Here is a 23,328-nt window from a genome sequence, read left to right on the forward strand (position 1 = left end):
GATTTGTATTTCCCTGATGGCAAGTGATGCAGAGCATTTTCTCATGTGCATATTGGCCATGTCTATGTCTTCCTCTGTGAGATTTCTGTTCATGTCTTTTGCCCATTTCATGATTGGATTGTTTGTTTCTTTGGTGTTGAGTTTAAGAAGTTCTTTATAGATCTTGGAAACTAGCCCTTTATCTGATATGTCATTTGCAAATATCTTCTCCCATTCTGTAGGTTGTCTTTGAGTTTTGTTGACTGTATCCTTTGCTGTGCAAAAGACACATAGATCAGTGGAACAGAATAGAGAATCCAGAAGTGGACCCTGAACTTTATGGGCAACTAATATTCGATAAAGGAGGAAAGACTATCCATTGGAAGAAAGACAATCTCTTCAATAAATGGTGCCGGGAAAATTGGACATCCACATGCAGAAGAATGAAACTAGACCACTCTCTTTCACCATACACAAAGATAAACTCAAAATGGATGAAAGATCTAAATGTGAGACAAGATTCCATCAAAATCCTAGAGAAGAACACAGGCAACACCCTTTTTGAACTCGGCCATAGTAACTTCTTGCAAGATACATCCACGAAGGCAAAAGAAACAAAAGCAAAAATGAACTATTGGGACTTCATCAAGATAAGAAGCTTCTTTGCCAATTTGAATGCCTTTAATGTCTTTTTGTTGTCTGATTGCTGAGGCTAGGACTTCCAGTACTATGTTGAATAGCAGTGGTGAGAGTGGACATCCCTGTCTTGTTCCTGATCTTAGGGGAAAGGCTCCCAGTGCTTCCCCATTGAGAATGATATTTGCTGTGGGCTTTTCATAGATGGCTTTTAAGATGTCGAGGAATGTTCCCTCTATCCCTACACTCTGAAGAGTTTTGATCAGGAATGGATGCTGTATTTTGTCAAATGCTTTCTCTGCATCTAATGAGAGGATCATATGGTTCTTGGTTTTTCTCTTGCTGATATGATGAATCACATTGATTGTTTTACAGGTGTTGAACCAGCCTAGTGTCCCAGGGATAAATCCTACTTGGTCATGGTGAATAATTTTCTTAATGTACTGTTGGATCCTATTGGCCAGTATCTTGTTGAGAATTTTTGCATCCATGTTCATCAGGGATATTGGTCTGTAATTCTCCTTTTTGGTGGGGTCTTTGTCTGGTTTTGGAATTAAGGTGATGCTGGCCTCACAACGAATTTGGAAGTACTCCATCTCTTTCTATCTTTCCAAACAGCTTTAGGAGAATAGGTATGGTTTCTTCTTTAAACGTTTGATAAAATTCCCCTGGGAAGTCATCTGGCCCTGGACTCTTGTGTCTTGGGAGGTTTTTGATGACTGCTTCAATTTCCTCCCTGGTTATTGGCCTGTTCAGGTTTTCTATTTCTTCCTGTTCCAGTTTTGGTAGTTTGTGGCTTTCCAGGAATGTGTCCATTTCTTCTAGATTGCCTAATTTATTGGCGTATAGCTGTTCATAATATGTTTTTAAAATCGTTTGTATTTCCTTGGTGTTGGTAGTGATCTCTCCTTTCTCATTCATGATTTTATTAATATGAGTCTTCTCTCTCTTCTTTTTAATAAGGCTGGCTAATGGTTTATCTATCTTATTAATTCTTTCAAAGAACCAACTCCTGGTTCTGTTGATCTGTTCCACAGTTCTGGTCTCGATTTCGTTGAGTTCTGCCCGAATCTTTATTAACTCCCTTCTTCTCTTGGGTGTAGGATCTATTTGCTGTTTTTTCTCTAGCTCCTTTATGTGTAAGGTTAGCTTTTGTATTTGAGTTCTTTCCAGTTTTTGAATGGATGCTTGTATTGCGATGTATTTCCCCCTTAAGACTGCTTTTGCTGCATCCCAACGATTTTGAACGGTTGTATCTTCATTCTCATTAGTTTCCATGAATCTTTTTAATTCTTCCTTAATTTCCTGGTTGACCCTTTCATCTTTTAGCACGATGGTCCTTAACCTCCACGTGTTTGAGGTCCTTCCAAACTTCTTGTTGTGATTTAGTTCTAATTTCAAGGCATTATGGTTTGAGAATATGCAGGGGATGATCCCAATCTTTTGGTATCGGTTCAGACCCGATTTGTGACCCAATATGTGGTCTATTCTGGAGAAAGTTCCATGTGCACTTGAGAAGAATGTGTATTCAGTTGAGTTTGGATGTAAGGTTCTGTAGATATCTGTGAAATCCATCTGGCCCAGTGTATCATTTAAAGCTCTCGTTTCTTTGGAGATGTTGTGCTTAGAAGACCTATCGAGTATAGAAAGAGCTAGATTGAAGTCACCAAGTATAAGTGTATTATTATCTAAGTATTTCTTCACTTTGGTTATTAATTGATTGATATATTTGGCAGCTCCCACATTCGGGGCATATATATTGAGGATTGTTAAGTCCTCTTGTTGAATAGATCCTTTAAGTATGAGATAGTGTCCCTCTTCATCTCTCACTACAGTCTTCGGGGTAAATTTTAGTTTATCTGATATAAGGATGGCTACCCCTGCTTTCTTTTGAGGACCATTGGAATGGTAAATGGTTCTCCAACCTTTTATTTTCAGGCTGTAGGTGTCCTTCTGTCTAAAATGAGTCTCTTGTAGACCGCAAATAGATGGGTCCTGCTTTTTTATCCAGTCTGAAACCCTGCGCCTTTTGATGGGGTCATTAAGCCCGTTCACATTCAGAGTTACTATTGAGAGATATGAGTTTAGTGTCATCATGATATCTATTCAGTCCTTGTTTTTGTGGAATGTTCCACTGAACAACTTCTTAAAGGGGAATTTTAAGAGTCCCCCTTAAAATTTCTTGCAGAGCTGGTTTGGAGGTCACATATTCTTTCAGTTCCTGCCTGTCTTGGAAGCTCTTTATCTCTCCTTCCATTTTGAATGAGAGCCTTGCTGGATAAAGTATTCTTGGTTGCATGTTCTTCTCATTTAGGACCCTGAATATATCCTGCCAGCCCTTTCTGGCCTGCCAGGTCTCTGTGGAGAGGTCTGCTGTTACCCTAATACTCCTCCCCATAAAAGTCAGGGATTTCTTGTCTCTTGCTGCTTTAAGGATCTTCTCTTTATCTTTGTAATTTGCAAGCTTCACTATTAAATGTCGAGGTGTTGAACGGTTTTTATTGATTTGGGGGGGGGGGGGGATCTCTCTATTTCCTGGATCTGAATGCCTGTTTCCCTTCCCAGATTAGGAAAGTTTTCAGCTAGAATTTGTTCAAATACATATTCTGGCCCTCTGGCCCTTTCGGCACCCTCGGGAACACCAATTGAACGTAGGCTTTTCTTCCTCAGGCTGTCGTTTATTTCCCTTAATCTATCTTCATGGTCTTTTAATTGTTTGTCTCTTTTTTCCTCAGTTTCCCTCTTTGCTATCAACTTGTCTTCTATGGCACTCACTCGTTCTTCCACCTCGTTAACCCTCGTCGTTAGGACTTCTAGTTTGGATTGCATCTCATTCAATTGATTTTTAATTTCTGCCTGATTAGCTCTAAATTCTGCAGTCATGAAGTCTCTTGAGTCCTTTATGCTTTTTTCTAGAGCCAACAGTAGCTGTATAATAGTGCTTCTGAATTGGCTTTCTGACATTGAATTGTAATCCAGATTTTGTAACTCTGTGGGAGAGAGGACTGTTTCTGATTCTTTCTTTTGAGGTGAGGTTTTCCTTCTAGTCATTTTGCTCAGTGCAGAGTGGTCAAAAGCAAGTTGTATTGGGAAAAGGAGAAAAAGAGAGGAGAGAAAGAAGGAAAGAAAAGAGAAAGAGAAAAAAAAGGAAGAAAAAAACAAAAAAAAAAAAGAAGAAAACGAGAAAGAAAAAGAAAGGAGAAAAAAGGGGGTGGGGGAAGGAAACAAATCAAAAAGCAAAACAAAACAAAACAAAACAAAAACAAACAAAAAGAACCACGGGGGAGTATCTTCTGATTCTGTATACTTTAAGTCCCTTGGCTTCCCCTGGAACTTGTCAGTCTAGCTGGTGTTCTGGGGGAGGGGCCTGTTGTGCTGATTTTCAGGTGTTAGCAGTTGGGGGAGCTGCTGTGCCCCTGCCTGGTGCAGGGCTCAGTGGGGGTTGTTTACCCCGTGAGGCCGGAGGAGGAACAGCCCCAGTGGCGGGGCAGCTCTGGAGCCCTGGAGTCAGCTCCGGCAGGAACCACGGAGCTCTCCGTCTGCAGGGCCTGGAGGCTCCGGGGCGGGGCCGCTGATCTGCTCAGCTGGGGCAGGAGCGTCCTTGCTGTCCTGGGCCCTCCCGGCCTCTGCCTGTCCCGGGGCGGGGCTGGATCCTGGGCTGTGTCCCGGCGCCCTGTGCTCCGGGGCCTGCGCTGTTGGATTCGCGCTCCCGCCCCCACAGCCCCCTCCGCGGAGCCGCCGCCCGAGCCGCCCCCCCCCGCTCCGAGCTGCTCCTGGAACCACGGAGCCCCCTCCGCACGGAGCCCCTTCCTCTGCCCGAGCCCCCCGAGCTGCTCCCGCCCCGCAGCCCCCTCCGCGGAGCCGCCCCCGAGCCCCCCCAAGCTGCTCCCGCCCCGCAGCCCCCTCCGTGGAGCCCCCCGAGCCCCCCCGAGCCGCTCCCGCCCCGCAGCCCCCTCCGCGGAGCCGCCCCCGAGCCCCTCCGAGCTGCTCCGGGTCCCGCCGTGCGCTGCAGCCCTTAGGGAGCTCGGCGCACTCTCCCGGGCCGCAGGTGTCTGTTAGTGTCCCCGGGAGCCCGAGGGCATCCCCGCCCTCCTGGGGTCCTGCTCCACCTCCCCGCGAGCCCCTTTCCGCCCGGGAAGGACGGTGCAGCTCCTGCTCCTCCGGGACGGGGCTCTCCTGTCCTGGGGACACTCGCCCCGGCCTCAGCCCGGCTCCTCGCGGGGCCCCTCCCCCTTGGAGGCCTTTGTTTCTTTATTTCTTTTCCCGGTCTTCCTACCTTGATGGAAGCGCGAACTCTTCTCGCTGTAGCATTCCAGGTGTTCTCCCTTTAATTCTCAGGCCGAATTCATAGATTTTCAGGATACTTTGAAGGTTTTCTAGGTAATTTGGTGTGGACAGGTGATTTGGGGACCCTACTCTTCCGCCATCTAGCCCCTCCTCTATATATTGAATTATCTTAATTCTGCTTTCCAACTGCCTATCTCACTCACTCCATCTCACCACACCTACCATGCTGATCTTCCTCAGTTTTGTTTCATTGGTAGTTCAGATGCCACTGCTTCTGGTCCTTTCCTGTAACAATTCTTCCCGCATCATGCCATTTAGCTTACCTTCACTCAGCTTTCATGTCTTTGCTTAAAAAGTGTCATGCTAGAGCTTCCTCCATTCCAACTGCAAATTCACTTATCCCTAAATATTAATTGCCTGCTTTTATTCTCTATGTATCTAAGAATGAAGAACTTGTATATGCTTTTCTTCTTACTCTATCCTCAAGTCTTAACACAGTGCTTTACACTCTCAAGATGCTGAACTGATGTGCTTGAGTTTGTTCCATACCAGCCTCATATATATTGCTTTACTGTGATGCATATTTCCTAGAATAAGCTACCCTTTTCAGAATCCTGTCTGAACAGGCCAAGCCTCCTTCCAACCCATTAATATTCAGGGTATACAGTTTCTATACTGATGCATGAAAAATGGTGGTGATTTGTCTTCCTAATTTTTCCCCACTCCGTTTCCCTCCTTTCCTTTATGGTCCTTTTCACTCTCTCTTATATTCCACATATGAGTGAAACCATATAAAACTCCTAACTCTGGGAAACAAAGAAGGGTTACAGAAGGGTGTGTGGGTGAGGGGATGGGGTGACTGGGTGACAGGCATTAAGGAGGGCACGTGATGAGATGAGCACTGGGTGTTATACTATATGTTGGCAAATTAAATTTAAATAAAATATTGAAAAAATGTCAAAAAAATTAGTCAAAAAGAAAAAGAAAAATGCAGGTGAAGGAGAGATGAAGGTTAGGGGGCAGATGCGACTGCTCACTGCCACTTCTTAGAGAAATCACCTGTCCAGGTCTCTCATGTAATTGACACAGGCAGTGAGCCTCTCATTATGGAGAAATGGTAGGGATGGTACAAAAGCATTGCCTGCCATTTTTCAGGTAATCACTACTTTATACAGTAAAGCTAATTATGTCAGTTATTTCTTACCTTAGTTGGACTTAGTTGGATGAAAATAACTGTCACATTTCTAATTTATTATACTTGATATAAGTATAATTTTTCAATTTAATTCTATGTGGAGTTTCTTTCAGGAAACCTCATCAGTTAGTAAGAAATTCAGAGTGGCCGAAACTTTCCTACAATTTCTAGAATTTGGTAGTATAATTTGGGATTTTATAACTAGTATAATAACTTCAATTTGTTTACATTATATATGTTTTTCCTTTGAAAAATACTTTTAGGTCTGTTTTTCAACCACATTAAATCACATTTACAAATTTATGCATTGAGAGTATCGGGATACAGATGCTTGATTCAATATTTTTTAACCTGAAAACTATGTATACCTGTTGCTAAATTATATTCTTGAGATAGACTGTGGATTTTTTTTATTTACTTACTGCAACTTGCCTGAAAGATAATTATATTTTTCTGCTCTATTAATATCAGACTTGGCCATGTGGATTATTATGGCCTATGAAATGTTAGGGAAACTTTGAAGGTTCAACATGTGAGTTGTGCTTCAAGCCTGGATCTTAAAGGGTCATTTATATTTATCTTCATATAGAAAGAATGTGGGTATATATATACACATATAAAAAGAATGTGTGTATATATATACATGTATAATCTGTACATATGTATAATATATGCACAGATACATGCGTAAATATGCTTTCAAATGTCATGGAACAAAATGTATTGGAACAAAACCAACATAAATAGAGCCTGTTACTCTTTGGTAAGTGTCTCACTCTCTTGTCAGAGTCACTAAGCTTGTGATCTTTTTAAGTGTAGAACTATCCCACTCACAGATTTAGAGAAGATCTGGAGTAAACAGTCTCTTACAGAATAGAGCAAGACCATCCTATATGGGATACAGTGTTCTTTTGTGGGCAACATTTTCTCAGTTAAGCTGTTCAACTATAGCAACAATGGTATTCAGTGGAGAGCATTCTATAATCCTTTTGCCAGTCCCTTGCCAGTCACCTGATTGGCTGCTGTTGCTTTTCAGATTGTTTTAGAAAATGCAAGGGAAATGACTGCAATCTTTGAAATGACTATTTCTAGGACCATTCTTTCAGTTTCCCCAGAATGTTCAAATTGTATCAAAATAGCATTAACAGGGTCACTTATACTTTTGTTAGCATAACTCTGTGCAGCTATAATTGTATTGTTTTAAGACTTTATTTATTTATTTATTTATTTTATTTTATTTATTTATTTGAGTGAGACAGAGAGTGAGCAAGCAAGAGAGAGAGCAGGAGCGGGGGGGGGGGGGGGCAGAGAGAGAGGGAGAAGCAGACTCCCCACTGAACAGGGAGCCCCATGTGGGCCTTGATCCTGGGACTCCGGGGTCACAACTTGAGCCAAAGGAAAACACTGAATCAACTGAACCACCCAAGCACCCCTGTGCAGCTAAAGTTTTGATAATAATTTTGGGTTAAAGCAAAGATCAATCAATTTCAAATTATCCTCTCTGTGGCAGTATTGGCTATCTCTCAGTAGAATAAACCTAATATTAGATAGATGTGTCCTTAAAACTATTGAGCCATTCTCTAATCAAAAGTTTCTTGGCAGTTATATTTCCTCTCCTTGAAACTCTTTCACCTGAGATAATGTCCTCTGCCCCTGTCCTCTCTTGCTTTCTACCTTTTTTACCAGAGTTAAATCTAGTCTCAAATCTGCATTCCCCCTACTCATTAAAGCTCCTCTAATAAGCACTTTTGCAGGTTTTCTGCATTGAGCTAATACCAAAGACTGCAGGAAAGTTGAATTAAAGTTTTTTCTTTAAATGATCAAATCATGAGGGCCTCATAAAACCCTAGCTATACAGACAGAAGTGACTCTATATAAAAATGTATTCTCTTAATCCAGATGAAGCCCAAGGAGTCCAGTGTTCATTCTTTTTTTCTTTAATTATATATAGATAAGAAAATTTGCCAAGGTTATATAATCTTTAATAGGAATAACAGGTATTGGTGTTCAGTATATATACCATGTAACCATGCACCTAAAAACATTTATCAACCCTTCTCATACTTTTTCAACCTTTACAGATGAGGAAACCTTTGTTCTGTATGGTTTAGGCAAGGTCTCTAAAACACTGGATGGTAGACATGATATTCTAAACTAGGTCTTCCTGGGTCGAATAACACATGGGAAACAGAATGGGTGACATTCTTGGTTCTGTCCACTACCTGTGTGGCCACTGGCAATTCTTCTAACAACTCTGAGCTTCAGTCAAATCATCTAGAAAATGCAGGGATTAAAACAATCTCAAAAAGTCTATGTAAGTTTCAAAAATCTATGATGTTTCAGGGAGACCTGCTGCAAGTATCACCACTGTAAAATGTGCAGAAGTTTATACTCAGTTTATCAATACTTACTAAAATATTTGCATATGCTAATTTAATCATCTCATAATATTAAGGGAAACAAACTAACATGTATCTGACATCATTCTTCCTCAAACTACATTATTATGATACTCAGACTTCAATCTTCTCTAAATTTGCTGCTCTATGATATCATAAAATTCTCTTTCCACTTAGGAATAACTTCCTGAACACTAAATTTTAAAGACTAACTTTCAAAATCCTTTCAAAGCTTTTAACATAAACATATGATTCCAAACTACTGAGTTTATTTTCCAGAGGGATATAAAGGGTTAAAACGATGAAATATTCAGACTCTGGTTCTTCCTATAGAGGCTGAAGAAAATAGAAGTCAAGTACTCCAGGGTTAAAAGCCACATTTAGTAAGGTAGATCACGAGTAAGTTTCGTCAATGCGATGAAATCATGAAAGTGCTATTTTTGTACAAGGGGAGATGATATCCAAACCAAGCATATAGTATACTAAATCTATATAATTATTCATACATATTTTTGATGAATGGAAATAAATATACCTTGTCATTCCATCTGTTTTGTTAAGCCAATGCCTAGCCAATTTCAAATAATTTGCTACTATCCTGCTACTGATTGCCAGTAGATCCAAAAGATTGGTACACAGTATCATACTGCAGGATGTGATAGAATAGGAAGTTCTTCATTATTTCCAAGTAAGTGATTGCAGTGATAGTGTCTTAAAAGTTGTGTAATTGAAATACTAGCTGTATATTGCTTCAAGCAGGCATGCTTTCAAGTGAATGAAATAAAAATCCTTTTAAAACAGAAAAGTGTATTTCCTGCTCTCTTCCCTTCCAGTCATCTCACATGATTATGATTATTATAATTTAGCAATTATAGAACTTTTAAAATGGATTGCGTTTAAGTTAAGAACTATTATTACCACCATATTCTGAATTAAGAATTAAGCACATAGATTTCATCAGTGAGGCCTCTCAGCCACTCTACCTTCTGTTAATCTGAACACTAGAAGATGAAAAGGTCAGGCCCAACAACTATACATACTGAATAGCTGTTTAACACAGCAAGAGACACTATTATAGGCTGGATACCAAGATTGCAGCCGGAAAAAGCTGAGCCACTGGCAGTTGTAGAAGTGAACCTTTCCAGATTTAATTAAAACTATACATGAAGATACTATGGACAATGAATCAGACACCATGACAACTACCACAGGCTTTCTGTACGTGGATGACAAAGGAAGGCTATCATTCAGAAAAAGATATTAAATCCAGAAGATAATGCTGTGGAGCAAGTTTTTACCTAATAAAAATTGAATGCCTTTTTGCTGTTTTCTGAATGCCTTTTGCTAGGATGGAAATAGATGGTAGCTAAGTGCATTTTTATGTTCGAGTTCATATTTTCTAAATATTTTTATAGCATTTAACAGAGGAAGTATATATTCTGAAATATTTGATAAAAATGAAATTTTAATGCATATCTAACAACTTCTTTCTCTAGGCCTTTTCAATGAGAAAGTTACTATTTATAATATTTATGGAAGTACTTTTTAAAAGACTATTTCTAAATAACCACCAAAGGCTCTGTGGTTACAATTAGTTTTCAGTCTGAAAGTGCAGTAAAGTGTAATTCCCCATAATATATATTTTCAGAATTATTAAGTGATAGTAAGAACTGTTTTAAAATTCATTACCCTGATGAGTTATTCTATTCCTATTATTCCTATAATTTTAATATATTTAAATCATAAGAGGTGGAGGAAAAAAGCAAACAATTAAAATGGAATCTGTATCCTCTTCATTCCACTTCAGTTATTCAACTGAGTTAAAATAGAAAGTAAAAGCAACTCATTTCAGAGAACATTCAAATGATCAACATATCGACTTCAGTATTATTATTGGTTAAAAGAAAAATCACTGGTGTTTTATAGTTGAGCAATATTAGGAACAAACCAAGTATTAGAATTATTCTTAATATGTAAAAAGAAGAGGAAATTGTACAAATGTATGCATATGCAAACAAATTATTTTCTTTTTCTTTAGGATTTTATTTATTTATTTGAGAAGAGAGACTACAGAGGAGGGATGGGGCAGAGAGAGAGGGAAAAGGGCAAGCAGACTCCCTGCTGAGCAGGGAGCTAAGATGCAGGGCTCATCCCATAACCCTGAAATCAGGACCTGAGATAAAGGCAGACACTTAACCAACTGAGCCACCTAGCACCCCAAATTATTTTCTTTTAAACCAGGCATGATTGGGGCACCTAAGTGGCTCAGCCAGTTAAGCATCTACCTTTGGCTATAAGGTCATGATTCCAAGATCCTGGGATTGAGCAGGGAGCCTGCTTCTCCCTCTCCCACTTCCCCTGTTTGTGCGCACTCTTTCTCTCCCTCGGAAATAAATACAATTAAAAAAAAAAAAAAACAGGCATAATCTGTGACAAAAATATAATCAACTACTATTCTACAAGAAGTGAGGACTGAGAATAAAAGTAAGCATAAGAACTCAACAGTATTCATTGATTTAAATACTTTGTCTTTTCTTTCCATTTTACAACAGTAACCACAATGTCATTTCACAAAATACTTTGGAGAAATAGTAACTATCTTATAACAAAAATAATGGCATGCCATTGTACCAATAAAGAATAATATGGGTGTATTATTTGGGCTGACATAAGTACCACAAATTAGATGGCTAAAACAACAGAAATTTAGTATCTCATAGTTCTGGAGGTTAGAAGTTTGAAATCAAAGTTCTGACGGAGTTGGTTCCTTCAGAGACCCATGAGGGAGGGCTTTATTCAGGCCTTTCTCATTGTCCTATAGATGGTCATTTTCATGTTCACACACTGTTCCCTGTGTATGTGTGTCTGTCTCCAAGTTTCCCTTTTCCATAAAGACACTAGTTATATTGGAGTAAGACCCACCCTAATGACCTCACTCTAACTTGAATACCTCTAGAAAGACCCTATCTCCAAACGAGGTCACATTCTGAGGTATTGAGAGTTAGGACTTAAACATATGAATTTTGGAGGGGCACAATTCAATCCATAATAAACAGCTTCAAGATCTTAACTAGAAACCTGGGATTTCTTTAAGTAGATGGTTAGTTATGTGCACATTACTCCCTGGCTTAAAAACATAACCGAACATTAAATAATATTTATATAGATCTACTGATGCTCTTTTATTTTACTCTACAGAACCCCTCTCTTACATCTCATTTAGAATATTATGTAACAAATTCTTTATATTTTATCTGTTTTGTAACTGAGTTTTTTCCCCCAATATACCTCAGAATCAGGCATGTGCTCTCAAACACCAGGAAATGTTCAATGTTCAAAATGTAAAAAAAAAAAAAAAAAAAAAAATCAATAATGAAAAATAAATGGTTTGATACTCAGGGAACATTAGAAATATTTACAAACTAAAAATCTTTTTTTTATATAATCAGTAAACTTATTCTTTACACACATCCTCCTCGAGAAAACTACAGTAATCAACCATATATTTACTTTTAAAAAGTCAACACATAATAGCACAAAACTTCAATAAAACTGTTGAGAGAAAGAAAGAAAGAAAGAAAGAAAGAAAGAAAGAAAGAAAGAAAGAAAGAAAGAAAGAAAGAAAGACTGTCGAATAAAGCTGAATGGTAGGAAGTTATTTACATGCTATGAAAATTCTTCCGAATTCCTGTGAACGAATGATATCAGTTTTTAGAACCTTTCATTTATCTAGCATTTGTGCTTTTATTGATAGAAAAGTCAGTAAACAAGCAACATTTGAAAATATTAAAGTATAGTCATAAGATGTCAGGTCTGTAAGCATACATATGCTCAACTCCTAACTCTATTACCTAATTCTTGGAGGACCTGGGGCAGTCACTTAGTTTCTATAACCTTCAGTTTCATCTTGTGTCAATAAGTAATGACATATTTTGAGTATTTAGAAGACTGCTTGGTCCATAGTAAGAATTCAACATGTCAATGATTTTACTCTTGAAATAAAGCTTGATTTTTTTTACTTTGTTAGTCTATAATTTTATTTCTCCCTTCAATTTTACAGACAGAACACACAACTGTAGTATGGCTATATGAAGTAAAACTCCTATGTGAATACAATGTTTGAGATGGCCTTGAGAACATATTTTCTGACAGTAACAAAAAATAGCAGAAAATGATAAGAATTAGATGCCCATAGGGAGGAGTTTCCTTTCTTAATTTTTTTTAAAAGAGAGCAGTTATAAAAAGGAAAAGAAACCTGTTTATGACAGCTTAAGTGTCAATAATATGTGGTATGAAACCAGGTCAATTTTCCTCCTAAAGAAAAAACACAGGCAATAAATTCTGTGGTTTTCTGAAAAGATAAGAACCTTGCCAGGAAGAGGTTGTGGACCTTGCATGTACGTATCACTTGTTTTATTTTAAGCTCATCTATTGTACCTGATATAAATGTCAAAAACATGGCATGAATGCAAAGACTTTAAAAGCTCTAGTAACATAAGAATAGAGCTGGATGTGATTAGAGAGCTGGATCAAGGTTTCAATGTTCAATGACGTTTATGGTAGAAATAATATTTAGATACACAATTTAGAGGGTTTATCTTAGAATAGAGAGTTAAAATCAGCTATTCAACAAGTTAAAATTAGTAGTAAGTAACTCTTAACAGGATGACAAATGATGTTTCTATCTTGAATTGAAAGATAAATCAAATTCAAAATAAAATCTCAATTCCCTTAGACAAAGCATGAGAAAGCAGCTAAGTGCTTTTTACTTTGATTGTACCCCCCCCCTTACTTCTCAAATTACGACACTAGCATACTCTTTGAATAATGAAAATGTGGTCTCCCTGTTTCTATCAAAGTTGCTGTTTTCATTTCTCTAGCATTTGTCAGTGTGTTGATGAAAGCACTCAGATTTTTGTGTTTCTGTATCATAAACACAAATATAATGGGCACAGACTTTTCACAGGTAGATTCACAGAATAAACTTTTTCTTGTCTAATCAGGAAAATGCCTCAGCCTTGTTAATGAGTATTTAGGCCAATAAGGCATCTTGATTATATGCCGAATGCTTCAGCAAAAAGCCTATGGTCAAGATGTTGCATAAATGCTAACATGCAGGAGGTCAGCAAATGTATTTGAAATGTATAAACTACTGAGCGTATATGGTATACACTAGATTGCAATATCTTTATCTTATCAATTGCCATGTTAATTTTAATAAATTTATTATCTTAGATTATTTGCATTAACTATCTGTTCCACAGTATTTCAATTTATTTCATGACCTATGTGTTGTTAATTGACTATTTCAACCTCAGAATTAAGCAGTTTTAATAAATGTGGAAGTTAGCTTTGATGGCTGACTTTCTACATTCTCATTTTATTTAGTATTTCTTTATGGTGACTATTAGATTAAAACTGACCAACTAACAGATCATTTGCCTAATGCAGATTTTTGTGGGCACTCATATCTGTCCTAATAATCTATGAAAAGATACACCATTTCATACCTGTGGAAAATTATCCTGACACTTCTGAACAGCCAGTGCCCTTCAGCTTTCTAAAAGGATGGATTATACAGTCAAATTCCCTTCCACCTGGCTACCATCCTTGACATTACCTAGACATCACCCTTACTGCTCTCACAATTTGTGACTAAGCCTTCTGGTTGGTGGTCAGCATACACACATCAACCTCAATCTCAGATATAAACTGTGAGGGATGAACTTTTTATTAAAACAGCAAACAGTATTAATATGAGCAGGAAACTCAAAGTCAGTTCTGCACAGAGAAAAGAAAAAAACTGGGGAAGTCATAGTCAATTTTGGCTGGTTAACACTTCTAAAAAAAAAAAAAAAGACTCACTAACGTGAAAAGAAATCAAATTCATTGCCTTCAAGAAAAGGTTTCTAGCAACTCTCATTCCACCTATTTATCACTTGACTTTGATCTTACACAGAGTCTTCCCTTACTTCCTCTTCCTAAAGGAAACCTTAGAAGGAAATTCAATCGGACACCCCTTATGTACAATCACTAATTTCCCTCATGGTATTTTCCCATTTCACACAATCCTAAGCAGCTCGAGTATATGTCTCTGTAACCAGACTCTATCTAAAGGAGGCATATAGGGATGAACCGCATGAATTATTTTTGGCTTCCATGAGAATGGAACCCAAATCATAAAAACTCTTATGGTTGTAACTAGTATTTTAAGCTATTCTTAAGATATCTTTGAAGTAGTTATGCTTTATTTCCCCCTATTTCACCCTTTGATCAGTTACAAAAGTAAAGAATACAGGACTTTGAAATTATCATTTACTCCTCACTCACTCCTACATTAATATTTTAATAAATCCACTTTGATGCACAGAAAAAAAAAAGGTCTCCAAACTGTAAAACTCTTTCAGAGGGACTTAACATGGACTTAAGTAAAAAAACAGAGTGTATATTACATAATATTTGATAGTAATTAGATTTAATTACAAAAAAACACTTCTCCATGATTATAAATTTAAATCATATTCATTGAAGAAAATATGTATTCTTTTTCTTATCTTCTATATATTGACATATATAATATACATATTTCTTGATATTATATTATACAGAAAGTTTTACATCCTTCATTTTCACTTGGTATTATATTAAAAGTGCTTTTGGACATTAGTTATAACTTCCATAAAATTTTCCTAAAAGCAATGCCTCTTGACAGCTATGGATTCTTGCAGCTGACCTTTGGCAATGGCTATGTAATTGCCTGGTGGTAGAACCCAGAAGATCTTCTCTCTCAACTAACAATGGCTTTCTGGAACTCTGTTTATTACAGCAACAGAACTTTGAGGGATTTGTTTCTCTCTGGTGCCTCTAGCCACGGGACAGTACCCAATTCCCTTGGTTTGACTTCACAGTGCCACCACTTGCTGCATCCACTCAAGACAATCGCTTCTGTGCTATGCATTTCTTTCAAATCCTCTAAGAGCGTCCCCAGGAAACCTTTTGCATAATGAGACAAAATTATATATTCTTATTTACTTTTTCAGTTTCTTTTGATTTCTTTAAATTTAAATCCTGGCTCAATGATGTTATTTTAGCTCATGATGAAATTCTCTATCCCTTAAAGTGTATGTCTTCCCAAGTCTTTCTTTGTAGAGCCAACAATGATCTTGTGGAGATCTCTAGATTGAGATTTTACATGGATTTGGCAATAACCCCACATTTATCTTACCCTGAACTATTTCTCATCTTCCTGATGAAGTACTATGCACAAATGGAATTCCAAATACATCCGTGATTTCCTCACAGTTTCCCAAACTAGATATGTAAACTAATGTCTATGAATTGCCTGGTTTTACAACTAGCTTGTTTATCTTGCAAATAAATGGTACCCTAGAGGGGTCAGCCTTTTATGACAGTTTTGTATGTTCTCTGAAGTAGCACTGCCATGGGTCTTTGTAACTGATCTTGCACTGAAAAATGTAGGGATTTACAAGCACTCTGCTCTCAACGTTTGAGAGAACAAGCAAATTGAATGAGTAAGTAGATGCAAAGGAAAGGCATAAATACACATCAAATTTTGCACATTACTGGTGAAAGCTGCCAAGCATTTATGATGCATTTTAATTAGGTGTAGAAAAATGGACATGTGAAAAAGCCTAAGCTCAGCAAGAGCACGATTATTTGTCTGTTTGGTTCACTGGGGTATTCTGAACACCTAGCAGAATACCTGCAACACAATAGGAATACCCAATAAATATTTGTTAAATAAACAAGTAGTAGTTTAAACAATTTAGCTCACTAGAATCATTCAAAGAACTGTGGCAATTGTTCTTTTCAACCCCTGCTCTTATCACCTGTTACTTTGTCATTCAAAATATAGTCTAACTTTGCTTAAAGGAAGACATTTCTGTATGGCCAAATAGGACAAACAGCCATCCACAAACATCTATAGAATAATACCTATATCATCTAAGCATTAATTTTTGTCTATACCTAGTCTACCTTTGCATGAAATATCTTTAAAGGGTAATATGGTATGTATAATATACATATTATATTTAATATTCAAATAAAATATAAAGTAAAATGGAAAAACATGGGGCACCTGGGTGGCTCAGTGGTTGAGCATCTGCCTTTGGCTCAGGACATGATCCCGGGGTCCTGGGATTGAGTCCCACACCAGGCTCCCCACAGAGAGCCTGCTTCTCCCTCTGCCTATGTCTCTGCCTCTCTCTGCGTCTTTCATGAATAAATAAATAAAATCTTTAAAGAAAAGGAATGGAATAATAAATTGTATCATTTTCTAAAATATTTCTAGCCTCAAGATATTGCCATATGAAATGAAAAATCCATTGACCCCTTCCAAATGCGCTGTTCATTATTTCTAATTAGACTTATATTGCATAGAGACATTCTCAAAAATTACTGTCAAATTTCATATTAACACTAAAGAAATAATTTATTACATGCAGAGCACCCAAACTAGTAATGATTTCATACTATTACTGTTGAATTATTACTTATATATATTACATTCACTGTTTATAAATGTGATGAATTGTCTTGACATTCTTATACAACATTCACACATGATAGTTGTCTACAGGAATTTTGGGAATAATCACTTTCCTAGTGACATAAGGCAAGCAAAAACTTTGGTTTAAATTATTTTACTATAGTGCTCCTTCATGAAGAAGAAAAATTACAGCAGAGTCTTATTAAATAAAATTGAATGTGTCATTTTTGTATACCTAAATCACAGTGGCTCGTTGAAATATTTGCCCTCAACAATAACAAACAAATAAAAATGACAACAAAACCTCCAACTTTCCACTAAGAAAAACTAAACTGCTTAAAAAGAGATAAAAATGAACTAGGATACAGCTTTTCTTTTGTACCACAAGATGCTGTAAAATAATACAAAATCCACAACTTGCAATGGAAACAGGATTTTGAACCTATAATCTTATGTCTATTCAATCACAAGAATCTAATAAAGACATTTTTAATCATACAAAGACACACACTCCTGCATTCCTGTTTCTCAATCCATATCTGTTTCATTTTCCTCCTAAGGACTTGCTTCTTCTTTAAGGCTTTTATTTTCTGCTTCCACAAAAGTTTCATATGCAACATACCATGACTCTTCATAGCAATGATTCTGGCTCTACTTCATCATTTACAGATCTAACTACCAATATCTGCTCAATTTATTGCTGTGTATCTTAGTTCAAATTTCTATAGTGAGAGAAACTGATTGACTCAACCTAGATCGGGTGCCTGTCTTTGGTTCCATCAACTGTCAGCTAAGGTACAGGGGCACCTGGTATCAACATGACCATCTGAGCTTTGGGAAAAAAGGAGAGTATAGAGTGCATATTATTTTAGAAAGAAGTGAAACAAAGATGAACACATCTAATAGATCTAACCAAGGACAAGTTGATGTGGCAGGCAGCTTGATTATAAAAGAAAGCATAGACTTTGGAATTAAAGATCTGGATGCTTAACAACATATTTCTTATTTTTAAAAAAACATATTTCTAATGTCCCTGATTATCAATGTTCAATGATAAAACCGTCTACTCCAGGCACTGCTGTGAAGCATTATATAATAAAACACATGATGTGCCCAGCCCCAAGTCTAAAACATAACAGTTAATTAATAATAGCTTGCTTTCCATACATCAACCAACCATTGAATTTACACCCAAAAAAGATAATCTGCCTTGTATAAATATTTTTAAAAGATGTATTTATTTATTTTAGAGAGACCACAAGTGGGAGGGGGAGAGAGAATTTCAAGCAGACTCCACACTGATCACATAGCCCAACACAAGGCTGAATCCCATGATCCTGAATCATGACCTGAGCTGAAACTAAGAGTCGGACGTTTAACCAACTACACTACCCAGGCACTCGTCTTGTATAAATTATTTAAATGATTAAAAACACCAGGTTTTGAATAGAGAAGAAATGTTCTTGGAGGGAAAATATACTGAAATTAAAACTTATACTCTTAGTTCACAAAAGCATTTTCATTATTGATCTAGAGATCTAAGAGCTTCTGAATTGGGATAGATCAATAAGTGATAATGATGGATCGAGAGATGATGGAAATTTTTATATATTTATTACACAGCTTTCAAAGCCTTCTCTAATCCTGCCCACTCTACTTAGTTGACTTGTTTTCTCACTGAAAACCATTGTTTCCTCCACCTTTTGGTTCCCTTAACACACAAAACTATATCCAACTTACATGTATGTGTTCTTGATATTCTACAAATTCTGAATAGGCATTTTCTTTAATAATCCAAACTTTTACTCAGTCATCTCAATTCAGATTTAAACTGTTTAAGGAAATATTCTGAATGCTAAAGCCTCTACTCACTCACCTTTTTCTGAACTTCTAGATTCAGCTACCATGTGATTTATTAACTTTGTTGTCCTTTCTCTATTTACTTTTCATGCATTACTTTTGTCTTCTCAACCATAAGATTAGGAAAACAATTACACACTGCACCTAACTTGTATACTACATAGTCCTTGGTTTAATGTAAGGTACACCACAAGGACGATAGTCAATAAATTCCTAGTTATTATTTACTGCATAATTTATTTAATTTTTAAACAAAATTTTTTGTCAGAAGCACCTGATATATTGCTGACAGTAATAATGTATTATGTATATATACAATTCATCTTGCAATACAAAGTAAATATCATGGCATCACTCTTGTAATAACTAGATAACCTAGAAATAAGTATGTAATGTTGATTCCCAGTGTGTTGTAACTACTGAAATGTAATTGATAAAAACTTCAACAAAACTTTCTCAAATAGCTCAAAATTTCCTCAATAACCCAAAATAGTTCATAGAATTTTATTTATGAAATAGTTCATAGAATATTATATCAAGCTAACCACTTTGTTTAGTTCATTTTACAAAGGATATATAAAGTATTCAGAGATAATGATTCAGAGTTCACTTAAATAAAAACTATTTTCCCTAATGACTATAAATAAGCATAATACTTCAACAAATAGAAATGAATCCGTTAATGCTGTAACCACAAGAAGTAACTTAAATAACAGCTCATTACCCTATAAGTTAGAATAGTAATTGCAAGAACTTGAGTATACTGCATGCACAATAGCGTAGCATCACTTCAAATGAATTATACTACTTTCTCTTAAGAATTTGTAATAATGCTCAATAATAAATAATAACCTGTAGGGCAAGTGTAAATGGAGGTGGAATGTAGAGCAGTATTTTACCAGAAACTCAACTCCACAGGCCAAATTGATCTATGCTCATTGCTTTTGCCTGTAAAATTTGCTTTTGCAGATAACAGCATAAACTCCAACCCTACTCTCCCAACCTGCGAACCTCAATTGACTTCTCTGTTTACACTCCTTATCATTAGACACTAAAAAGAGAAACACTGTATTCAACCAACACTTCTATCTATTGTATAAGCACCTTCCAAAAATAAAGCAATCTATTGAGAGAAAAACATTACCATTTCATGTATTTAAATGCACTGTGATAAGAGGTAAGAGTTTAGTCTTGTATCACTTAAATCTTCTTGTAATTATATACATTACGTGGTACAACCAGTATGACTGAACATTCATATCTCACAAGAAAATTTTCATGGAAAATTTGTGTGTGTGTGTGTGTGTGTGCACGCACACATGTGCCATTTATATATAAGACAACCTCTAAAGCTCATTTTCCCCCGTTTCATCATTTAATCATTTAAAGTGATCCTATTCATGACTGAAACTAGATGCTGAACAACAAGGAAGAATACTCAAGAGGAAAGAAAACTCCCAAGCTGATGTCCCAGCTAGTAAATTTTTTATTAAGGTATATTACAGTTTGACCTCCTTTCTCTTTTTAATATTTCCCCAGAAATCTCTTCATATACTTTAAATGCAGACAACATCTTATTATTATAACCACCGTAGGATTTAACATACTGACTTTTAATTAGAAATCAACCATTATATTTTGGGGCAACTGGGTAACTCAGTTGGTTAAGTGTCTACCTTTGGTTAAGTGTCATGATCTCAGGATCCTGGGATTGAGCCCCTTGTTGGGCTCCCTGCTCAGTGGGGAGTCTGCTTCTCCTTCTCCCTCTGCCTCTATGTCTGCTTGTGTTCTCTCTCTCTCTCAAATAAATAAATTAAAATCTTAAAAAAAAGAAGTCAACCATTATATTTTCAATGCTGAATAAATGACAAGTATTACAACAATGGACATCCTCTATCTTCACTATATGTGGACAGGAAACTGCTTGCTGCTATAATAACCAAGCTTCAGTGGTTTAACAGAACAAGTGTTATCTCCCAACACAGAGCAATCCAATATGGGTGTTCCTGATTGCAGGGGGGAATGCAATATTTATATTTATTCAGAAACTCAGGATGATGCAAAATTATATGATGCTCCATCCCTGCTACAACATCCTTCAACAACTTTTTGCCCTTAGTAAGTTGAATCAGTCTCTTAGCGTCTCTAATGAAGCTCTGTGTGATCTAGCTTTTGATCATCTTTTTTTACTCTTATCCTGTGATTCTTTTCATATTCTCTACACATGCCTCACCGGCTTTTTTCCACCTTCTAAATGGTCAATGATCTCTCACATACTTTATGCAGATTCCTTCTTTGCTTTTAGGTGACACACTCAAAGAAATAAAATGTTTAAAGGCATGGACGATATCTTATATACTCTCCTTTATCCTCAGAACACAGCACATGACTAGCCAACAACAGTTATCAGCTTAAATCTCTAGATAATCAATAAATGAATGAGGAAAATTATTTTCTACTGTACTTTGGCAACATCAGTCTCAGGATGATTAGGGTTGGTAGTAAAAACAGAAAACACGGAAGAAATAGAATAAAATACATACAGCTTTTCAACTTAATTGTAAATGAAAATGGAAGAGGCATATTATTTTAAAAACACAAAGGAAATTAAAAATATAATGGTTTACATTAACATTTAATACTAAATGTCCCTTTACTAAGTTACACATAAGACCAAAAAGTAGAAGGCAAATGGAGAACATTTTCTGCAACATATTTCATTGACAAACCATATCTTTAATGTACATAAAGGTTTTACAAAGCATTAAAAACACTTCACATTTTTAAAAAATAGACATTTTCCTTTAAAAGGAAAATCATTACAACTTGAAAAGAATTTAAGTTGCATCCTCTCTGGTAGTAAAAAATATAACTTAAAATAAGTATGTAAGCTTTTTCCCATTAAACTGGCAAAAAGAAAAATGAGGAAAAAAGGTAATGGTAGCAGAAGTATATTGACATAACCACTTCACACATTCTGTGTTGGATTCAAAATTACCAAAACTTTTCCAGAAAGAAATATGCCCATATGCATAAAGAGGCATACACACACACACACACACACACACACACAAAGAGCCATATATGTGTGTGTGTGTGTATGTATATATATATATATATATATATATATATATATATATGAGATATATATATATATATATATATATATGAGAGAGAGAGAGAGAGAGAGGGGCATATATATATGTGTGTGTGTATATATATATATATATATATATATATATATATATATAAACTCTAAACTTCCAAATGGAGGTATTTATTCTAAGTAAACAATTGAGGCTGGGTATGATAAAAAATATATAAATCACATTTTAAAGTACTATTATTAAATACAAGTTGGAAACCAACTAAATTTTCAAAAATAAGTATGTGATTAAATAAATAATGTATAATATGAAAAACTAGGATTCACTAAAAAAGAAAAAAGAACCTAAAGATTTTTTTTCTATATTTGAGCAGGGAAATACAGCATTTCTTTTCCCTTTGTGCCTTTGTCTACTGCCTTAGTTTCCTGAAAACTCTACTCCACCACAGAGCTTTGCCAGCTCTCCAGAGTACTACCATAGTCTTGAGCTAAGAGCTAAGGTAACAGGTAATGAGGTAAGATGGTCCCACTTCTCTTTTCTCCACCTCTATGAACTGTCCATGTTCACACTTGAACTTTGGCCTTGAAAGAAAAAAGAGAAATCCAAGAATAGATGTTGTCTATTTCTATGTTTTGGTGTGCCACAGTCCTCACCAAAATAATGAAATATGAAGCCAGTTACCTGTTCAGTATGCTCTATGGAAAAGAATGAAATTCAGGGAAGGGAAAAAAAATGACTATATTCTAAAACATTATCATACACATCTTTTAACATACATATTTTGAAAGGATTTCCCAACAACCAAAATCAAATAGACATTATTTATTTCTATAATATGGCACCATTGAAATAAACTATAATTTATATGAGATTATTTTGATATATCATGAGGAAATTACTGAATTTACTTTTGAGAAAATTAGATTTCCAATACCATCTATTAAATAATCATACTAGTCATTAATTTAAAATGTCAAATCTAACATTACCAAATACCTAGTACATAGCATAATACTTTTAATTATAAATTTTAATTATGTTCCACAATGAAGAAATAGATCAATTTCCTCATTATTCCTATACAGTATTCATCAGTAATTCTTCATGATGTTTTTCTATTAATTACTGTAAGTCAACATAATTATACGGTTTGACATACTGCAAATGATTTCTTAATGCTGATAACAAGTAAGGTTATATTTTTTGCTCATCAAATTAAAACAAGGAGATTTCCTAAGAAAGGATTTTAGATATGCTGTTTTATCTCTCTAATGAGCATTCACTGATGTTCTCTCTCTTTGGCTTATGTTAATCTTTAATATTAATATGCACTGCAACTAATATAAAATCATG

At 36.1% G+C, this 23,328-nt stretch overlaps 1 protein-coding gene across 14 annotated transcripts in view; it reads right to left on the bottom strand.

The window, feature by feature from the left end:
• The window catches only part of LOC144300414 (zinc finger protein 385C-like), a 453,807-nt gene that overhangs the window by 315,504 nt on the left and 114,975 nt on the right, over nt 1-23,328 (bottom strand). Inside the window, exon 6 of one of the 14 annotated variants that reach the window (XR_013367036.1) lies at nt 14,985-15,489. The exons of the other annotated variants lie outside the window; for them this stretch is intronic. The gene's annotated coding sequence lies outside the window, so the exon portion shown is untranslated. Of the gene's footprint in view, nt 1-14,984; nt 15,490-23,328 lie in introns of those variants that run through there. 14 annotated transcript variants of the gene reach the window in all.

This window comes from Canis aureus, chromosome 28 (assembly GCF_053574225.1).
Source record: "Canis aureus isolate CA01 chromosome 28, VMU_Caureus_v.1.0, whole genome shotgun sequence".
Classification (NCBI taxonomy): Eukaryota; Metazoa; Chordata; class Mammalia; order Carnivora; family Canidae; genus Canis; species Canis aureus.